Below are 20,613 nucleotides of genomic sequence, written 5' to 3'. Positions count from 1 at the left end.
TGGGGAATGCCTGGCTGCCTCAGTCAGTAGAGCATGCAACTCTTGATCTCACGGTCATGAGTTCAAGCCCCACATTTTTTAAAAAAAAGAAGAAAGATTGTAAAATGGTGCAGCCATCTTAGAAAACATTTTGAAAGTCTTCAAAAAGGTAAATATATAGTTACCATATAACCCAGCAATTCCACTCCTAGTTACATTTTAGATATATACTTCAAGTGACCAAAACCTAAACCAGGTTGATAATTAGTTATGTACTCAATCCTATTTAGCTACACCAGTAAAAATGTTCTAATAGGGTTAAAAATCACCTCTGATTAAAACTATTTCAAGACCCCTGTACATCCGTCCACAGGCTAATTCAGTACTCTGCTAGCTATTTGATTGTGGCTTTTGGCAGCAAGCAAGACGTCAGTCTACATTTTCATGGATCATTTTTATCTAAAATCTTTTCTCTTCATGATCCAAACTTCCTAGAATCATGACCTGCTCTTTGTCACATGTGAAAAAGTGCAGAAATCAATTATGTGTAATTAGACATGGAGTGTCACAGTATACTATTAGTGCTTATTAGTAGTAAATTTCTTGACAATAGAAAAGGCAAAAATAGAAATCTTTTATTACAGTAAAGTTATGCTAGGGTAACTTATTCAAATTACTCTTACTGCACTTAATTTTTTTCCCAGCAGTATTCAGTGCAAATTGGCATACCTTACATGCATTTGTCATTTCATTTTATTGTCTTTCTTCTCCCAGGAGTATTTGTAAATAGTACAAGAACAGTGACTTTGGTATTTTTCACTACTATATCTTCAGCACCTATAACATCCAATACTTTAGGGGTCAATATTCCAATATTGTAGGTGATCAGTAAATATTTAATTAATTTATCACTTAGAAAGAAAAGCATTGAAAGAGTCCTATGATCCTTGGTTGAATAAAAATAAAAACAGAAAATCAAATGCTTTTAAATTTTAACTATTTTATGTCACAAAATCTCTCCAACTTCCTAAGGACCTCATCTTTACTGTGTCCAGAATAAAATTTGGCATTTTCAACACAGTGAACAAAAATGATTTGAGATTATCATTTACTGTCATACTATGGTTATTTTAAATTTATTGCTTATTATTGTTATAATTTACCATGAAGTGATGGCTGTAATCTGATTTGCATTGAAATAAGGGGAACAAGAAAATTTTATTTGCAGATACAGGTTACTTCTTAACAAGAACCTCATTAATGTAATATTTTTCATGATAACAAATACAACTTTAGGATCTTTAAATAAAATGTTGATTAATATCCTCCTTGTAAATGGTTGTATCAGACTCTAATATTTCCCAATTTTTATTATTTATATTTTCTTTCTCCTTTGCCCCACTTCCATTGTCACCCTTTTATAGAAAATGTTTTCAATTCTTAAACATAAAAATAAATCCAAAAAATACATCACCATTTTTGCATAATTGTTTTTTAAATTATTTTTATAAAACAGATTTTTAAAGTAATTGCTATAATTATAATTTTTGTCCTCCTAATCTTTATGAAAGTTTCCATTAATCTTTATCTTTCGCCAACTTAGGATCTGCATCCTCCCCCCAAACTATCTTTCTCTATCAAATAAGTGACACCACCCACTTTGCTTAGTTGTCTATTTTTTGCCCCTACACTTTGTTCTAGCTATCATGACATCAAAGTAGTCTTCAAGATGTGAGACAAGTCTTAGTCCACAGTTAAACACCATGAAGTTTTTCCAAATATAATTGTATCTTACTTTTACAATTTTTGTCTGTTTTGAGATTATTTAGTTTGGGTTCCTTTCAACTACTGAAACTTCTATTTGCTATTTTCTCCTCTTTGGTAGATAATAATTAGATTCCATGGAACTTAAGATATAGATTACATATATCTTAAGATCATTAGGATAGTGTAGTTTAGATATTTAGCATAGTATCGTTTTACATAAGAATATTTTAGGAGCATCTGACTCTTGATTTCAGCTCAGGTCATGATCTCAAGGTCGTGAGATGGAGCTCTGCACAGGGCTCTGTGTTCAGCGTGGCGTCTGCATGAGATTCTCTCTCCCTGTCCCTCTGCCCCTCCCCCATTCATGCACTCTCTTTCTCTCTCAATAAATAAAATCTTTAAAAAAAAGAAATTAAAAAAAAGAACATTTTATAAAAGTATGCAAATAAAAGAATCCTTGTTTTGGTAGGAAAATAAAAGGATTTTGGATGTAAATAAAGTTTCAAAGTAAAATCTCAGGTATGGTTTGTTGCAGATGTAAAACTAAGTTAAGCATTTACTGAGGTTAACAGTATGGGATCAATTGCCTTATCAACTCATTAACAATGAAGAAAACTATATGATGATGATAAGTGTAGATGAGTATTTTTTTTAAAAGAGTAAACATGGCACACTGGAACAAGAAAGGGCCTTATTCAGAAACCATTCTGTAAAAGAAGATTTTTATCTGTTCTATGTAGTCTGGACTCCAAAAGCTTGAATGAAATGTTCTACTGTCATTCCAGTTCAGAAACTATCTTTAATACTATTTAGAAATAATATTTTTCTATAATATTTTTAAAGAAGTAGAAACATACTTGAGATAATTTGTCTGTTTTCCTTTTTTTTTTTAAGATTTTATTTATTTATTTGACAGAGAGACAGCCAGCAAGAGAGGGAACACAGCAGAGGAGTGGGAGAGGAAGAAGCAGGCTCCCAGCGGAGGAGCCCGATGTGGGACTGGATCCCGGAACGCCGGGATCACGCCCTGAGCCGAAGGCAGACGCTTAAGGACTGCGCTACCCAGGCGCCCCCTATATAATATTTTAAATGATAGCCAAAGGATTAGTTAAGAACAGTTAAACAAATGCTTTAAGATGAATTGTGTCTATATGTTTAATTTACAGCATAATATCTATATATAGATATAAATATAGATATAAATAATTTAGAGCATGGTTTTATATATGGGTATGGAGGAATTTTAAAGTCTCCCCTAATAAGACAAGCCAGAGTCATGGTCTTGGTTTCAAATGTAAGAGAAATTGTTGTATTTCTGTGAACTCATCATCCTACACCATATAATAACTGAAAATAACATAACTGTTCCATTATATTATTTATCAAGGCATTTGACCATTTCAGTTTTCATACAGGTGTCTGAAAATTATACAAACAGCTTATGATTTCCAACTCTGTTTCAAACCAAATCATAAGAACTTTTCTTTGAAAAGTTTGATTGGAAATATTCAGATTAGTCATAGAGAACATAAGGCAAAAATCTGAATTATACTGCTTAAATTTAGAATCTGTACCCTATAGTATATGGAAGAAAAAAAAAAAAGACTGGTTTATACCCCTGTCTCTACATATTTAAATGGCATAAAGTTATATTTAAAGATTCTTGCCATCAAAGACATCAAAACATATTTTCATCTCACACAGCAGAATACTATCTAAATACATGCTGGCTTCTTGTTATAAGTTGTAATATGCCAGTCGACGATCTTGACCCAGGAGTAACACGGGAAGTACTGTAATCGACTCACCCTAGACCCAAAGAAGCACTGATGGCCTCTACAGGAAAATTAGACCTGTTTCTCCTCTGGGGAGAATTAATTTCAAATTAGGCATTCTAATTTTATGCTGAAGTGATCCACTGGGGTGGGGGGAAGAGCAAACCAGATTTACCAGCATCAATAAGCACTATTGGAAGCTTATCAGCTTGGCTATGAGGATTTCGTGGATCCTCACCTTCCTCTCATAATAACCCCAGCAGAATTTCTGTATCTGCAATTGACCTGGAATCATTAATTTTGAGAATGAGAGAATAAATGATTAGAAATTGTTTATAAATTGTTGCCCACTACAAACATTTATCTGAAATCTCTACTCCAGGTTAAATCTTAACGAGGTGACCTACCCATCAGCATCACTAAGCCGGCCAGTTTTCCCAGACCATAACTGGTGAAGAGCATCTTTCCATCTATTTCCACCTAAATAGTCTCACATTAAATTATGCCCAAAAAACAAGCATTCATATTATTGAAAGGATGCAAAACACTGATTAGTTCATCCTCAAAATGTTTAACAAGATCTCAGCAGGAGATTAAGGGAAGTCTAGAGAGAACAATCAAGCTCATGCTAAATAGGAAAATTCATCTAGTCTTACAAAATCGCCATTCATGTACAAAGTTACAACAGCAATAATTATGGCCAATGCTGTGCCTTCGTGTATGGGAACAAAACTCAGAACTAAAATTTACATCAGTGTTTCATAGGAACTGGGATCGTTCTGTAAATGGGTGCAACTTTATATTAATGTCTGCTATAACAAGGTCCAGCACTTTTCATATTAGAACTTGGCAGAACTATCCTTCCAGATGGTCATAGCCATTTGCATTTTTACTACCACATTTCTTTCTCCTTCACTCAAGGCGGTACAGTGGAAAGATGTCAGATCCAGGTTCAAGTCCTAGCTATGCATTTACTACTTTTGCAAATCATTTTACCTCTTTGACTCCCAGTTTCCTCCTCCATAAAATGAGGTAATGATTCCTACCTCCAGGAGCTATTATGAGAATAAAATAACATAATTTATCCAAAGTGCCTGGCACTTGAAAGCTACTAAATAAATATGAGACGCTTTCCCTACCTGGTATGGAGAGAGCTTTATAAGAAGTAAAGTAGCATTTGAGACACAGACTTTTGAAATTTTGCACAATTCAATTTTTCTTCCAAAACTTAATATCGAAGGTGCTATTTTTCACACTGATGCATTATTCAAATGTAAAAAAAGAAAAACACCGCTATCTTTAAATAGCATGCATTCTACTTCAGGCTATCTGTTCATGACAATGATCTGGGAACATTAATGCAGTAATGAGGCACTTCTGAAATCAGTGTTTGGGGCCTGTGAGAACCAGGAGAAAACAGAATGTCAGCAGAAGTTACTGAAACTCAGTGCTGGTGATTAGAACACAAACTCATACAAAATTAAAAGGGGCAGAAGTTATTCCAGTTATTCCTAGTTATATTAGGATAAAAACACATGCGGTAGTCACCTCGAGTCTACTTGTAACAACTAAAGTTCTTCTATGAGATTCAGAAATCATTTGATAGAATCAAATAATCAATAAAAATGTCTTTATTTTTCAAAGGCCTGAGGCCAAGTCTATGGAAAAAAGGTCAAAGCCAGGTATAGCTAAAGCAGTTTTTCTCAGTGTAATCTTAAACAGTCATACAAAATTGCACTGGTGCAAAGCCCTAACACCGGTGTGAAAATAAATCATGCTGCTAAAAGGTAAATATTTTACCATCTCTAACAACCTTTTTATTAAAACTTTTGTGAAAACATAGCTAGATTTTTAAAAAACAACTCAAAGATGCAGATACATGTGAATATGTAAATCATGTTATTAAGTTAGTTTGATACAATGCAGAACACAGCATAAAAGATTTCATTCAAAAAGTTGGACTGACAATGCATTTCTTTAATAAATCATATAAGATTTTAGCATGAACTTAAAGAAAAGGCCCTTACATGTTCTGAAAGTAACAAATAACAACAGTTAACATTTATTTAATAGTTAAGATATTATAGGTCCCTCACTTAATCTCAATGATTCTATGGTGTAGGTATTATTAATAACCATAGTCTACTGTTGAGAGGATTTAGACAAAAAGAGGTTAATTAACCTGTCCAAAATCATATAATTCTAAGTGAAAGATCTGGATTTCAATGTCTCACTCCAGAATCCACACTTCAGCTACTGTTATGTTGTCCTGTCTCTACCTCATATTTTCATTGGCCAAGTACTGGATGGGAATATTGAATGGAAGCAAAGGTGGCTACTCAAATCTACATGGTCTCTTCTTTCAGGTTCCTTAGCCTAATGATTAAATGAACTTGGAAGTGGACAAGTTCAGGCAGAGTCACACAACTTCTGCAAGTATTCAGGTATCCCTGGTTCCTTCAGGGTGTTGCACTTTTTTTCAAAACTAAATATGAAACAGAAAAGATGCTACCTTCTTAAGCACAGCTCTACACCATATATATCACAACATTAGAAGTTTCCCAGAAGATGTACATCCTGCTCTAGTATTAGAACCTTTCTCATAGCGTGTGACTCTTAATCTTAGGGTTGTGAGTTCAAGCCCCTTGTTGTGCTTGGAGCCTACTTCAAAAAAAAAATAAAAATAAAAAAAGAACCTTTCTTATAATTTGCTAAGCAGAAATATCTGACAGTAACTAAGCAGCAATATTCTATTACAGTATATTATAAGCAATGATATATTTGTTAAAAGAATAGGTGAAATCAGGGGTGCCTGGGTGGCTCAGTCGGTTGAGCATCAGACTCTTAATTTCTGCTTGGTCGTGATCTCAGAATCTTGGAATCAAGCCCCCCTAGGGGCTCTGTGATGAGTGGGGAATCTGCTTTTCTCTCTCCCTCCCCCTATACCCCTCCCCTTCTGCTCCTCCCCCGCCCATGCTCACTATCTATCTATCTAAAATAAATAAATGAATAAAATCTTCAAAAAAAATAGGTGAAATTGATAGCTAAATCATGGAAGGAGCCGAGATGCCCTTCAACAGATGACTGGATTAAGAAGATATGGTCCATATATACAATGGAATATTACTCAGCTATCAAAAAGAACGATTTCTCAACATTTGCTGCAACATGGATGGCACTGGAGGAGATAATGCTAAGTGAAAGAAGTCAAGCAGAGAAAGACAATTATCATATGGTTTCTCTCCTCTATGGAACATAAGAACTAGGAAGATCGGAGAAGAAAGGGATAAAGAAAGGGGGGGTAATCAGAAGGGGGAATGAAGCATGAGAGACTATGGATGCTGAGAAACAAACTGAGGGTTCAGAGGGGAGGGGGATGGGGGAATGGGATAGGCTGGTGATGGGTATTAAGGAGGGCACGTATTGCGTGGTGCACTGGGTGTTATATGCAACTAATGAATCATCGAACTTTACATAAAAAACCAGGGATGTACTGTATGGTGACTAACATAATATAATAAAAAAAAACATTAAAAAAATAATAATAAAATAAAATAAAATAAAATAAAATAAAATAAAATAAAATAAAAAAATAGGTGAAATTGAAAGAAAGGTGTTCTTAGTGTACCCAGGGGCTTTTGAGAAATTGTTTGTTCCAAAATCCTAAGAAAAGAGCAGAATTCCTATAGTGTAGTCTGCTTCCATGTTGTTGGATGTAAGAAGAAAGGAAAAGAATCTTCAGAGTAAATTACTGATAGGTCAAAAAGAAAACTAGAAGAGTGTGATAACACTTCTACCAGTTGCTAACAGAAAAAGTAGTGGGAGGTAACCTTGAAGGGACATTTGAACTAAAAGAAATGCTTACAGTTTAGGGTCTGAAAGAACATCTAATAGGCTAGAATAATTCCAAATGCAGCTTAATAAGGTTGGGGAAGGGTAGCAAAAGTGGGTTTGGGGATGATTTAAGCTTTCCCGCTTCTTTGAGATTGTTTTCTTTTTTTTTCTTATTTTCTTTTTTTAAAGATTTTATTTATTTATTTGACAGAGAGAGAGACAGCCAGCAAGAGAGGGAACACAAGCAGGGGGAGTGAGAGAGGAAGAAGCAGGCTCCCAGCCGATCAGGGAGCCTGACACGGGGCTCGATCCCAGGACTTTGGGATCACGCCCTGAGCCAAAGGTAGACGCTTAACGACAGCCACCCAGGCACCCCTCAGATTGTTTTCTGAATTAATTTTATTCCATACAGATATTCAAGGGATAAGGAAAATAGAATACAGGCTACTTATTATTGGTGGAGCGATTTCTCTGAAATAGTAGCTCATAACTTATTAACAGAGCTACCCTATAGCTGCAATAATGAGCACATCTTTTCAGCATATAATTAAATACATGTAGCTAGACAGGGTGTCCATTCCCACTAATAACACTAATTTATGGATTGATGCCTAAGAAATTGACATTGTGGGAAAGCAGTAGATTCTGTTTCGTACTTGTTCTCTGTACAGGCAGGCTTCACATGGATATCAGCAAAATAACTGTTGTGACTACAGCAGTAAATAAGTTTAAATAGAAACTCAAGTGTTCAATTTAAAGGCTCTAACAGTCTTTCACTTAAGCTCAAGACTTTATTATCAGTGAAGAATACATCACTTTCTATTTTTAAAAATTGTCCTCATTGAAACCCCTTTAGAGGACAGGTAACAACAACAAAAAAAGGTTTTTTGTTTTGTTTTGTTTTGTTTTTTTCAAAATAAACCCAAGCTTAACCTTCAGTTGCTTTATACACTTCCTCACCATCTCTTCTGGAGGGCATAAATGGTTAGAAATAGTGACAGGGTAAATGGAAAGTAAAGCAGAAAGAGTTCATGCCAACCAGCTCTCCAGCTCACCTTCTACATTCTAACTGGTCCAGATACAGGCCTTTCTCTCTTTTTTTTTCTTTTAAGATTTTATTTATTTATATGAGAGAGAGAGAGAGAGAATGCACACAAGCCAGGGGAGGAGCAGAGAAGCAGACTTCCCACTGAGCAAGAAGCCTGCCATGGAACTGGATCTCAGGAATCTAGGATCATGACCTGGACCAAAGACAGAGCCACTCAGGCGCCTGGCCTTTCTTTCTTTTGCTCTCTCTACTATCCTTACTGCTTTGAGAGATTCCCTAAGAGCTTGACCTCTTCCTTTGACTTTTTCCTTGCTTTCCCATTCTCCGTGCTTCTTTGTTCTTTTTCTCCCTCCGGCTTTCTCCTCCATATTTCTCAAATTAGCCCCTAGTTTCTAGTCACAGTCCCCCACGATGATGCACCCACCTGCAATAGCCTCTTCCTCGCCTCCATTCAATCTATGCCTCGCAAGAATAAAACATCCTGTATCACAATATTCTCCCTTAAAAGATATTTTTAATTTCCCTGCACAGACAAATCTGATGCCTCCCACTTGTTTCCCACATCATATCCAAACTCTTAATAATATAAATCATTTATCACCAACCTCCAGCAATATTCATATGAGCATCTCCCTACAATTTTAATTAATTACATATATGTTTACATACACATATGTGTGTGTGTTTATACGGATTCATGTTTGTTTTACATGATTTTGTCCTCTTCTAAAGACGGAAGATTTCTCTTGAGTCAGCCATTCCTCTTCACGTGCATCTGGAAGAGGATTTGTGTTCATTCTGTTTTCTCCCCTAGCAATGCCCAGTCCCATCATTGTCTTTTCTTCTCTTTCTTTTTTTTTTTTTTTGAGTAAAATCTCAAATCCCAGGATTTGAGTAATCCCAGTAAAATCCCAGGATTACCCCAACACAGGACTACAACTCATGACCCCAAGATCAAGGGTCACATGCTCTACCAACTGAGCCAGCCAGGTGCCCCCCCATCATTCTGTTTTCCTCTTTACCGAATTCAAATATCACCTCCCTCTAAAGTCATCTCTGATCACACATCTGCAAATAACTTCTCATGCCTGCTAAACCCCATGATATGTACATCTTAACCTCTCTTAACAACACTTAAAACATTCTGTGTGGATTATCTCCTCGGTAGAACACAAACTCCCTGTATGTAGAATTCATGTTGAATTTATTGTTTTACCCTCCATGAATAATGCCTGGTCCATAGTAAATGTTCAATATAATATTAGTTCATTGGATTCAGATTCAATATAAAAAATAGGTACTCAAAGTTATCTGCTCTTCTGAGATCTCATTAAAATTATAATAATCATTTAAAAAAACTAACCCACAGTATCTCCATCTGGGTTCCTCAGAAGCAGACTCTAAAAAAGGATTTGAATCAAGAATTTATGTGAGAGGTAATCCCAGGAAATTTAGGGAGAGGGAAAGTGAGTCATGGAATAGAGAAGAACCAACAAAGTGTTCATTATCAAGCAAGAGATTAGAACCTGTGTCTCAGTCCTGCTAGGCAACTCTGGAGCCAGTACAGAACATGCACCTTTGCTAAGCGAAATAAGTCAAGCAGAGAAAGACAATTACCATATGGTTTCACTCATTTATGGAAATAAGAAATAGCAGGAAGATCAGTAGGAGAAGGAAGGGAAGAATGAAGGGAGGGTAAACAGAAGGGGGAATGAACCACGAGAGACTATGGACTCTGGGAAACAAACTGAGGGTTCAGAGGGGAGGGGAGAGGAGTATTGGGATAGGCTGGTGATGGGTATTAAGTAGGGCACATATTGCATGGAGCCCTGGGTGTTATACAAAAATAATGAATCATGGAACACTACATCAAAAACTAAGGATGTACTGTATGGTGACTAACATAACATAATACAAAATTATTTTAAAAAAAAAAAAGAACATGCACCTCAGAGTTATCCCAGCAGTAGCAGGAGGGAGCTGTGGTATTTACTCATTAATTCTCGTTAGACATCCGTTGAGGGCTGATGGGAAAAGACACTCTCTGGCCCCTCCAGCCTGCCGCATGGCCAGGCAGAGAAAACTCCTATAGCCAGACAGAACCCTCTAAGAGTTGAAGGTGCTGGCAGTTGAAAATGGGATAGCTGCTGGGAAACTGGAAGTGAAGAGGGGATATAGGTACCAACAGCATCTACTATCCATAATAACAAAAAGAATGGTGAGGGAGCCATAAGTGGGCATGAATTTTCAACAGATTCTTGGAAGACAGAAAGCAGATGGAAGTCTAGTGACTGAGAAAAAACAGAGATCAGAATACACAGGGAGAAAGATTTAAGCTCAGAAAAGTGGGGAGGAAGGCTCAATCTGGAGCTCAATCTACTTTACGGAATCCCAGTCTCAGAATTGAACCCAAAGTTGAGAATGAAACATAGGGCTGAAAACAGGAATTAACTGCAAGTCTGTTTTGAGGGAGTGGCAGACTATAACTACCACCTGTTTTTGTATATCCAGCGAGCTAAGATAGTTTTTACATTTTTTAAGCATTGCTTTAGAAAAAAAAAAAAAAGACTATTTGACTGAAACTGTATGAAGTCCATAAAGTCTAAATATTATCATCAGGTCGTTACAGAAAACATTTACTGATCCTCAGTTTATAGAACAGTCAATAGACATACAAACCCTTCCCCCATCCCAGGAATTAAGACTGCCTGAAGTCAGTCACTTACCCTGCACAAAAAATCTGAACTGTCTTCTCTGATCATTTTAGCTCCTCAGTGCCCTTTCTCAAGAAGTTAACTTGAGGATGTAAGCCAGAAAGAAACATACTATCCAAGAAACAGAGAATGCTATTCAGGAGAGAAAGAAAGTCAGTCTCAGGACCACTGCTTTGGAAAGACTCTAGAGAAGAGCCAATACAGACTGGACCCAAGGGATGCAGTGTCCCAGGAGGAATGAAAAAGAGGGAACTGAATGGATTGAGAACTCTGAAAAAGATAAGGATATGACTAAGTCTATTGGTAGACGGTTTAAATAGTTCATTCCCTGGGATTTGAAACTGAGTGGCAGAGAAGTCCCAACATTAGACCCATAGAGAAGAAAGTGTAATACCAACACGCTATATATGACTCTGCAGTAAATATTTATCTGGGCATATTAATGAAAATGTTGTATATTGACTTGGAAGATTGGGAAGTGGAAGAAATTGGAGAATTAGAGTTACAGTGTGTTCATCTTATAAAGTGGGTAGTTAAAAGCACTGTCCACAGTTAATGGAATAAGAAATGAAGATTTAATTATGTTTTTCAGGTACCAAAGGTGATCTGTATGGAAACAGACTACTATTATTGTATGTACATAAAGAACAATGAGGAGGTAAAGAGCAGTTCAGTCCTAATCTAGCATACCAAGAAGGAAACAAAATTTGTAAAAATTAAATCTATCTATCTATCTATCTATCTATCTATCTATCTTTCTATCGGCACAATACCCAGCCACCCTCTTCCCAACCCCCAGAGGTGACTCGCTTTAAACAGTTTCTGTTTTGACTCTTCTAGTAATTACCACTGTACCTCTGAGACAGTGTAGCTTGTGTAAATTCTTCTGTATTGTTGGAATTTCTTTAACCACATAAATTTATTATTTCAATAAAATCTAATGTTTGTCAGTGTATGGAGAAATGACAATATTCCTCAGAGTGCTCCCCTCACAGGTAATGTAAAACTAATGTGCTTAAACGTTTCTGAGTCTCATTCTGACAACTGAAGGTAACGCAAGATGAGTGGCCCCACCCCAAACAAGCCCTACGGCCACAAAATGATGCGGGTTTATTTTGTGAAACAAACAGAGGCTGCCCTAATCAATATCATGTAAATTAGCACAAAACAAAACGAAATGGAGTGTAATTCAAGCAATGAAGCCAGGAAAAAGTTTCCTTCCGCTTCCTATGAGATTACTTGCTGCCTAGAGAAATATGCCTATGTTTTCACCATACTGAAGTTCAAATAGAGTGCTTGCATCTTCTACCTAGGTCCAGTATTTATGGTAAAGATATTATGCACCCCATGTACTGGTACACCCGAAGCATCAGCAAACATGGCCAATCTAGAGAATGTCAGCAAAAGTCTCAACTCATTTCAGTCTCAGCTGAATAAACTTCATGAGGCGGCATTTGGAAAAAGCTAACAAGCAAAGAAAGCAGAATACATCAAAACCAACACCCTGAATTGCACCTAGGAGTGAACAGCGGAACTAGAGGACAAGAACAATGTTCTCCCCGTGACTTATCCTAGTGAGAAATCAGGCTTCACTCATTTTCTGAGCTGCATTTTCAAAAGTTGTTCCAGATGGACTACACTGCAGCAAACTAATCTCAAGGAAGCCTGGACAGAAAATACACATTGATACTGTTTAGTAAGTGATGTAAACGGTGCCGCTTGGCTTTGATGTACCTCCTAATAGTAAGTTACTATCTGTGACTAAACTTGAGAACTTTTCTTCTTCTGTACAACCTGAAATGTATGCAGTTTTAAATAACAGATAAACAGGTAAATCTTGATGAAATATTGAAAATAATAAATATTCCTGATAATAAACTATGACCCAGCAGTGTTGATAAAGCAAACTGCTTAATAACGTAAGAGCAGAAACAAATCTGGCTCTTAGGCAAAACTGTGGAATAAGTAACCTTCAGTGACCCATCTCTACTGGAGCCCCTCACTCCTACAAACACCCCATAATCCAACACCTGCGCCCCTCAAGATCAGCCCAATGCTGTCACTACCTTATAAAACACATCTCACCTAGATGTGGCTCTGTCCTCTCCTAGAGCCAGGCATCAGCAGAAGCATTAAGACCATTTTGTAGGAATCTAAGTAATACAAGCAAATTACTTAAACAGTAAAAGATACAGAAGGAGGGGTGCCTGGGTGGCACAGTAGGTGAAGTATCTGACTCTTGGTTTCAGTTCAGGTAGGATCTCAGGGTTGTGAGATGGAGCCCACATCCGCTCCACGTTCAGTGCAGGGTCTGCTTGAGTTTCTCTCTCCCTCTCCCTCTGCTTTTCTCCCCTTCTCTAAAATAAATAAATCTTAAAAAAAAAAAAAAAAAGATACAGAAGGAGGATTGATTACGCTTTTATGAATATTTATATGCAACATGCCTGAGAACTAATAGGAGTCAAACACAAAATGCAGCACTACACATGACTTTGAGGTAATAAACAAGGACAATGAAGAACGAGGGAAGTCTTAGGGAAGGGGACTCAGAAAAGTGTAGTCCAGGAAAGAAGGATGCTATTATTCCCATTTTCTAGAGAAAATTTGTGACACATTAAATGCTTATTAATGTTTATACAAGAAGGAAATCCAAAAATCATATTCTTTTCCTAAAACTACTTCATTTCTGTACCCAACACATTTTCAATAATTAATCAAGCTTAACACCAAGCCATACATTGCTTCAATACAGTATAAGATTAAATTCCCTCAATAAATTACATTGTTTCACTAAGTGCTTCCAGCCACATGTATTTTTATTTGTAGGTATGAAATATAATGAGTTCAGACTTTAATGCTTTGGTTTAATCATGCAGGGACACAGCATACAATGCAGGAAAGAAAAAATTTAGCATTTTATAATATTGTACTTATTCTGATGGGACCAGATGCCAAGTGACAAATGATTCATATTATTGACTATGCACTACATTTGTATTGATTTGGTGAATGTATTGCTGAATAGTTAATGGCATGTCAGCCATTCATTTACAAATACATATTTCCAGGGATATTATGCCAAGATATAAAACATTTCCTAAGAGCTAGTACAAAACAGGCTGGGTCATAAGTAATTCTTTAAAAACTAAAATTTTTCAACTCCATAATTTTTGTACAAATAATATATAGTCCATATTAATGCTATCCTACTTAATACAGAGGGTATATATTAAAATTGTAGTAATTTGTTTTGCTGAATTATGCACAATGCAACACAGGTTATCTGGGTTGGGCTAGGCTTGTATGGAGAGATTAATTTACAAAAGGATACCTAAATAGCTGCCATGTGGTAAGTTGAACAATGATGAGCACACTGGGCCACATGGAACCATAAGGATATACTAGCCCTGAACAATGCCATTAGCTATGGACTTCTAGGAAATCAGAATGTTGGGTCAACCAACATTCAGGAAGTAATCAGGAACCACTGGAGCTTCTCTGAATCTAAGATACTGGAATGCTTGAGATTAAGAGGCAAGACACAAACAGTGACAGAAATAGAGTGATCAAAATAGGAACTATTGCCACAGTTATTTAAAGTTATGTAGTATGGAAAACTTTCCCACTCCAGCTAAACAGATATAGAGAACTAGCTCTCTGGGATAAAGGTGAAGAGTGATAGAGATAGACATAGACACAGACACAGACAGAGATAGAGCAAACCACTTAAGTTTTTATAAATGGTCCTTTAAAAAGAGCCATCTATACAGCCAGATGCCCTGGATCTCATGGGTGGTAGGACTTTTCCACGTATGATTTTATATAACTCGACATGACCATACTCATTTCTAAATTCCTCCAAAGTAGATACCTCAGTGTTTAAAATCAAGATCTGTGGTGTCAGACAGCCTGGGTTTGAATCCTACCCCTATTACTTTCTGAGTGAATAAAGAGAAATTAACCTTTCTAGATTGATACCTTGTCTGCAGAAAAGGGACAATAATACTAACTACCTCATAGGACTGTAGTAGTGAGGATTCATCTCTACTTGGATATCTAACAAGCATCTCAAATTGACTATATCCAACATGAATGCCTGATCTCCCCCTTCCAAACCTGCTATTTCCATAGTCTCCACATCTCCACCATAATTTTTTTTTTTCTATTGTGCAGGGCAAAAGCCTTGAGTCATAATTGATTCTTCTTTTCCTCTCAGACAGCACATTCTTATTGGCTCTACCTTCCAAACCATCTAGAATCCAGCCACTTCTCACTATACTCCACACTACAGAATTCCATTCCAAGAACCATAATCTCTGCTTAGGCTACAACAGCTTCCTAACTGACTTCCTCTTCTGATTTTTGCTCCCCACAGTCTATTCTCAACACAGCAGTCAGAGGAATCCTGTTAGAATGTAAGTCAGGTTGTGTCACTTCACTGCTCAAACCCTTCATATATCCCCCAAAATAAAAGGCCAAGCCAGGGAGCCCCTGGGGCCCAGTCGGTTGGGCGACTGACTCTTGGTTTCTGCTCAGGTTGTGATCTCAGAGTCATGGAATCTCAGAGCTTCGTGCTCAGTGCAGAGTCTGCCTACGTTTCTCTCTTCCCCTCCCTCTGCCCCTCTCCCCCCACTCTAAAATAAACAAATCCTTAAAAAATAATAAAATAGGGGGTGCCTGGGTGGCTCAGATGGTTGGGCATCTGCCTTGGCTCAGGTCATGATTCCAGGGTCCTGGAATCGAGCCCTGCATGGAGCTCCCTGCTCAGAGTGTGCCTGCTTCTCCCTCTCCTTCTACTGCTCCCCTTGCTGTGCTCTCTCGCTCTGTCAAATAAATAAATAAAATCAATCAATCAATCAATAAATAAATAAATAAATAAAATGAAACAAAAGCCTAAGTCTATATGGTCAGGTCCCTCATTTCTCCTTAACTTCATCTCCTGTTAGTCTCCTCCTTGCTTGCTCTGTTCCTGCTCCCTGGGCTTCTCTGATATACCAGGAATGAACGTGCAAAACTACTCCTACCTCTGGGCCTTTGCATCTGTTCCTGTTTCTTAGCCTTTCTTCTTCCAACTATCCAGATGTCTTTGGCACCTATTTCAGATCTTTGCTCAATTGTCATGGTCTTAATGAGGGCTTCCCTGACTAACCTTTTTAAAATTAAAGAACTCCCACATTCACTTACACACCGTTTCTTCCTCTCCTCCTTTTTTTTTTAACCAAAAAACTTATCACCATGTAACACGTGCTGTTTTACTTATTAATTTTAATTATTGTGTGTCTTCTCCCACTATAATACAAATTACCAGAGAGCAGAGGATTTTTTTTATTATCTAGTATATATCCCCCAGAGTCTAAACTAATACACATCAGAGACGATTCACGATAAGTATTTATTAAATAATTCAATTTAATAATTTAATAAGTACAAAATATTTAAAAATGTGTCTGATACATACTAGGTATATAATAAGTATTAGCTATTGTTTATTCAGTGTATTCATTTATGTAATAACTTCTAGTTTTTTAAGTCTCCTCAGTATATACTTTGATCATAGATTGTTTTAGCTTCAAAGCAGTTTATTATTCCTTAATGTTTTGGGGTTTTTTTGTTCTCAATATGCAATTAATCTAACATTAAAAAACTCATGATTATAAACGTTCAAAGACATTCCGTACAAGGATGATCGGTTAAAAACTAGTTTCTAATAGCCATTAAATACATATTTTATGCCCTTTAAACAGTCTCTAAATACATTTGACCTAAGTATATTTTAAGGAGAATTACAAAAATTCCTAGTGATATATAATTTGTATATATTTCTCTAATCATTTTCTATGATTTCTTAAAGGTTATGAGCTAAGTGAGTTTAAACAATTACTTAGAAGAATTTTACACAAGCTCTGAAATAAATTACAGAAAGAGCAAAGAAAACAATCTAGCATGCCATTATCTTCTTCTATCATTCTCTTTGCTTTTTTTAAATTCCATACAAAACAGGATCATAAGTCAAAAATATGAACAGTACTCAGGTGACTGTTTGGAATCCAACACTGCTAGAGTTCTTTTAATTAGCACCTCTCCATATCAATAGCACAATGATAGCAAATGTTCATGCTATTTATTCTGACTCACTATTAGAAAGCCTTGATTGTTTTGCATAACTCTGGTGGTATAGGCATTTTGTTGTAATATAATTTTTGCTAACTCAGTTACTAATTTATAATATATAGGTGCCTAGCTGGCTCAGTTGGTAGAGCATGTGACTTTTGATCTAAGGGTTGTGAGTTCAAGCCCCACATTGGGCATGGAGCCTTCTCACAAAAAAAAAAAAAAAAAAAAAAAGCCCTGACTTATAATATATACATAATAATCTTTAATTACCCAAGATTTTATGTATCAAATGCCTCATTCTCCTACCTAACCAATAAATACAAGTATATTGTACCATATACATTTTTACAAAGTAATTTAAGTTTCAAAAAAAATCCATGTTGCCAAATATAGCATTTGAAATATAAAAACATTAACATACAAAATCTACATGTGGACTAAAATGGTACATATTATCATAAATATTCTAATCAATAACAGTATTCTTGATTAAAAACTGGGATCTCTGAGCTTTAAATGCTCATTATAAACCAAAGAATTAAAATCTGCAGTTTAAATCCTGAAGGTAGGGATTTCAGTCAGGAAATGAAATGGACTCTGAATTATGACCATTAACTTACCAGGAAAGAGTTGGCTGTAATCAGGAATGTGTCACACTTGGGAAACTACAGAAAGTAACTCAGAATGAAGGGAAATGTCCTGACAAATCAGCTAGATTTGGCCAAAATATATAAATTTAAGTCAAGTCAGAAGATTTAGAATAAGAATAAATTCTAAGCCCAAGCAAAATACTTTAAAAAGATCGTCTTCACTCTTTTCCCTACACCAATATATTCCTCTTGATCAGGAATTCTAAATGGATGCCATTCTTTTCATTGACCCAATGAATTTAAGAGATGACTTTCTTACTAATTACACCTCTTGTCAAGAGTCATATATAATGGGTTAAGACCTTGGAATGTCTTTGAAATGACAGAAGATGAAAATAGTTTCCTCAATAGATAGGGTTTGGAGAAGCCAGAACAAATATATATAAAAGAACAAATCTAAAATGACTCTAGACATTCCTTTAACAAAGAGAAAATTTTGGGAAGCCAAAATTTAATTATCTACACTAATAAAGGTAGTCAGCCTATCTCAATCTGCCAAACAGGAGGGGGGAGAAAGAGGAATTCAGGGAAGAAACACAAAAGGCTAGCTTTTAAAATCTCAAATCAAGCTTCTGTATGTTAATATTTCAGCTTGTAAAGAGTGAGTATTGCATTTGGCGTGTTTATTTTTAACTGTTTGAAAATTGGAAACAATCTGGTGAGCAAGTCTCTAGGGTTGTACTCACATTACGTAAGCATCTATTGATAAGATGTTAAAAGCAGAGTCTTACTCAGGCACTTCCCAAAATAATAAACAACAACAAAAAACTACCTACAGCATAGAGTAAAAAGATTATATTTCTAGGGTCAAAAATGCAAATCTAAGTCCCAGATATACTATTTTTATAAGATGCAAAAAATAAAATGGCAAAATGCAAAGTTAAGCTTTAAAGAATATTTTTGGACAGTTGTAGGATTTATGAGCCTAGACAATAAGAAGCAAAATTTGCAGCATCCTGAACAATAAATTACCACCCTGTAAAACAGATAGGGTGCGCTTCTCACATGACTGCTCTAAAACTTGCAATTTGAGAGTCAGATGCAAGTTTTTGTGTTTTCTTACGTTGCCCCTCAACTTTTTGTCGTTTATAGTCATCTGTTCATGGAGAAGAAACAGGGTAAGCACTAGATAACCAGGCTTATTAGCAGAAAGGACCATGACACCCTACGAGTTATTCTGCTTAAGGATTTGTTGGGCCTAGAGAGAATAATGTGTTAGGATCAGTAACTTAGAATATTTCAGAGAGTATTTTTTTTTAATCAAAATCTAAAATTGCCTATGGGGAGAAAAGGTTTTTTCAGATACCTACTACCCATGATGGCTAGCTCTAAGTACATGTCAAAAAGTTAGAAATATCCTAAGGCAATGAAAGTTTTAAAAACAAATGATATTGTTCAATTTTGCCCATTTAAAACTCAGACAGGCCAGACCCTGAAGGCTGATGAAAACAGCCACATTCAACATATAATGACTCCAATGATTTAATTCTCTCATTACCTAAAGAGACCATTAGCATTAGTAGACAGAGGCTTAAAACAGAAATTGGAAGAGAACCTAGCACTTTACATTACAATATATGATCAAGTTTTTCAAAAACCAATGCTCATTGTCTAAAAACCGGTCATGAGATCTATCTGTTAAAATTGTTCCATGGTGTATCTTGGCTTTAAAGAAATGATGGAGCCAGGTAATGAACTGGCCTATATTCAAAAGACTTGAGTCATTTTGGACCACTGGCATAAAATAATAAAAATGCCAACTAGTTAATACCACTATTAGGACCAACAATTTAAAAGCTGCATTGTCAGCAATAAAGAATATAATTTCAGAATTTATAATGAAATCTCTCCTCTAATAACTCAAAAAAATGATGTATATGGGATGCAATCATATGGGAAAGGTAGACAGTATTCCAAAAAGAATATTTGAGCTCCACTTATAGCATATTTGGAGCTGACAAATTATTTTGGCACAACCCACAACCCATTAAAAAGTCACACACACACCCCAAAAGGCATAGATTTTTGAAGTTTGAGGGTATCATGGAAATGATCTAATTCAGCCTCTCATTTAAATGAAGTGTTCCTATACATTAATTTTCTAAATTGTTTATAATTCAGGAGGTAGAATCCTCTTCTATCTTTTTCCTTTCCTTACAAGTGTCTGTTAATGAAAGCAGGACCTTCCTTATCCATTTTTGCATGAACTAGATGCAGTAGCAATCAAGAAAGAGTTTCATTTTTCTCTGATCACTTCATCCAAACACTCTCTGTCAGGTCTCCCGTCCTCTACACTTGACAGCATCTCTTCTAGATATCTTTTCATAACAGTTTCGCTATCAGGTATTTTTAAAAAGATTGGTCTTGTCTAAATCAAAGCATTAATGTCATACAAGATTTGGAGCTTCTCCCTTCCCTCCAACTCAGAAATGACTCCTGGTGTGTGGGAAGAGAAGCAGTAGGAGGATAAGGAGGAGGGCTCTGTTCTGTTCTGTTATGCTCCTTTCTTCCTTCCTCACCCCACCCCCATCCTTGCCCCATTCATTTCTGGATCCTGGGAGATGCAACATCAAAAACCAAAGTCTTGTTTAGGGTTATCATTTGACTATCGAATGCACTCTGCGTGATTGTCTTCTAAATATCTCACAAGATGCATCTGTGGAGTTTTGGGAGATCCTCAACAAAGTTATATTGTTTACATGTTTCCTGCAACAGTGAACTCTTCAACTGAC

General features: G+C 36.2%; 1 protein-coding gene and 1 non-coding gene across 8 annotated transcripts in view; one reads left to right on the top strand and one right to left on the bottom strand.

Moving 5' to 3' along the window:
• SLC44A5 (solute carrier family 44 member 5) overlaps positions 1-20,613 on the bottom strand; it is a 374,691-nt gene that overhangs the window by 279,771 nt on the left and 74,307 nt on the right. The gene's annotated exons all lie outside the window — the stretch shown is intronic.
• TRNAK-UUU (transfer RNA lysine (anticodon UUU)) lies at positions 17,353-17,425 on the top strand. The gene has a single exon. It is a non-coding gene; the product is annotated as a tRNA-Lys (tRNA).

This window comes from Ursus arctos, unplaced genomic scaffold, assembly GCF_023065955.2.
Source record: "Ursus arctos isolate Adak ecotype North America unplaced genomic scaffold, UrsArc2.0 scaffold_12, whole genome shotgun sequence".
Lineage (NCBI taxonomy): Eukaryota > Metazoa > Chordata > Mammalia > Carnivora > Ursidae > Ursus > Ursus arctos.
Note: the sequence above shows the minus strand (reverse complement) of the source record. Positions and strands in the feature narration are given on the sequence as shown.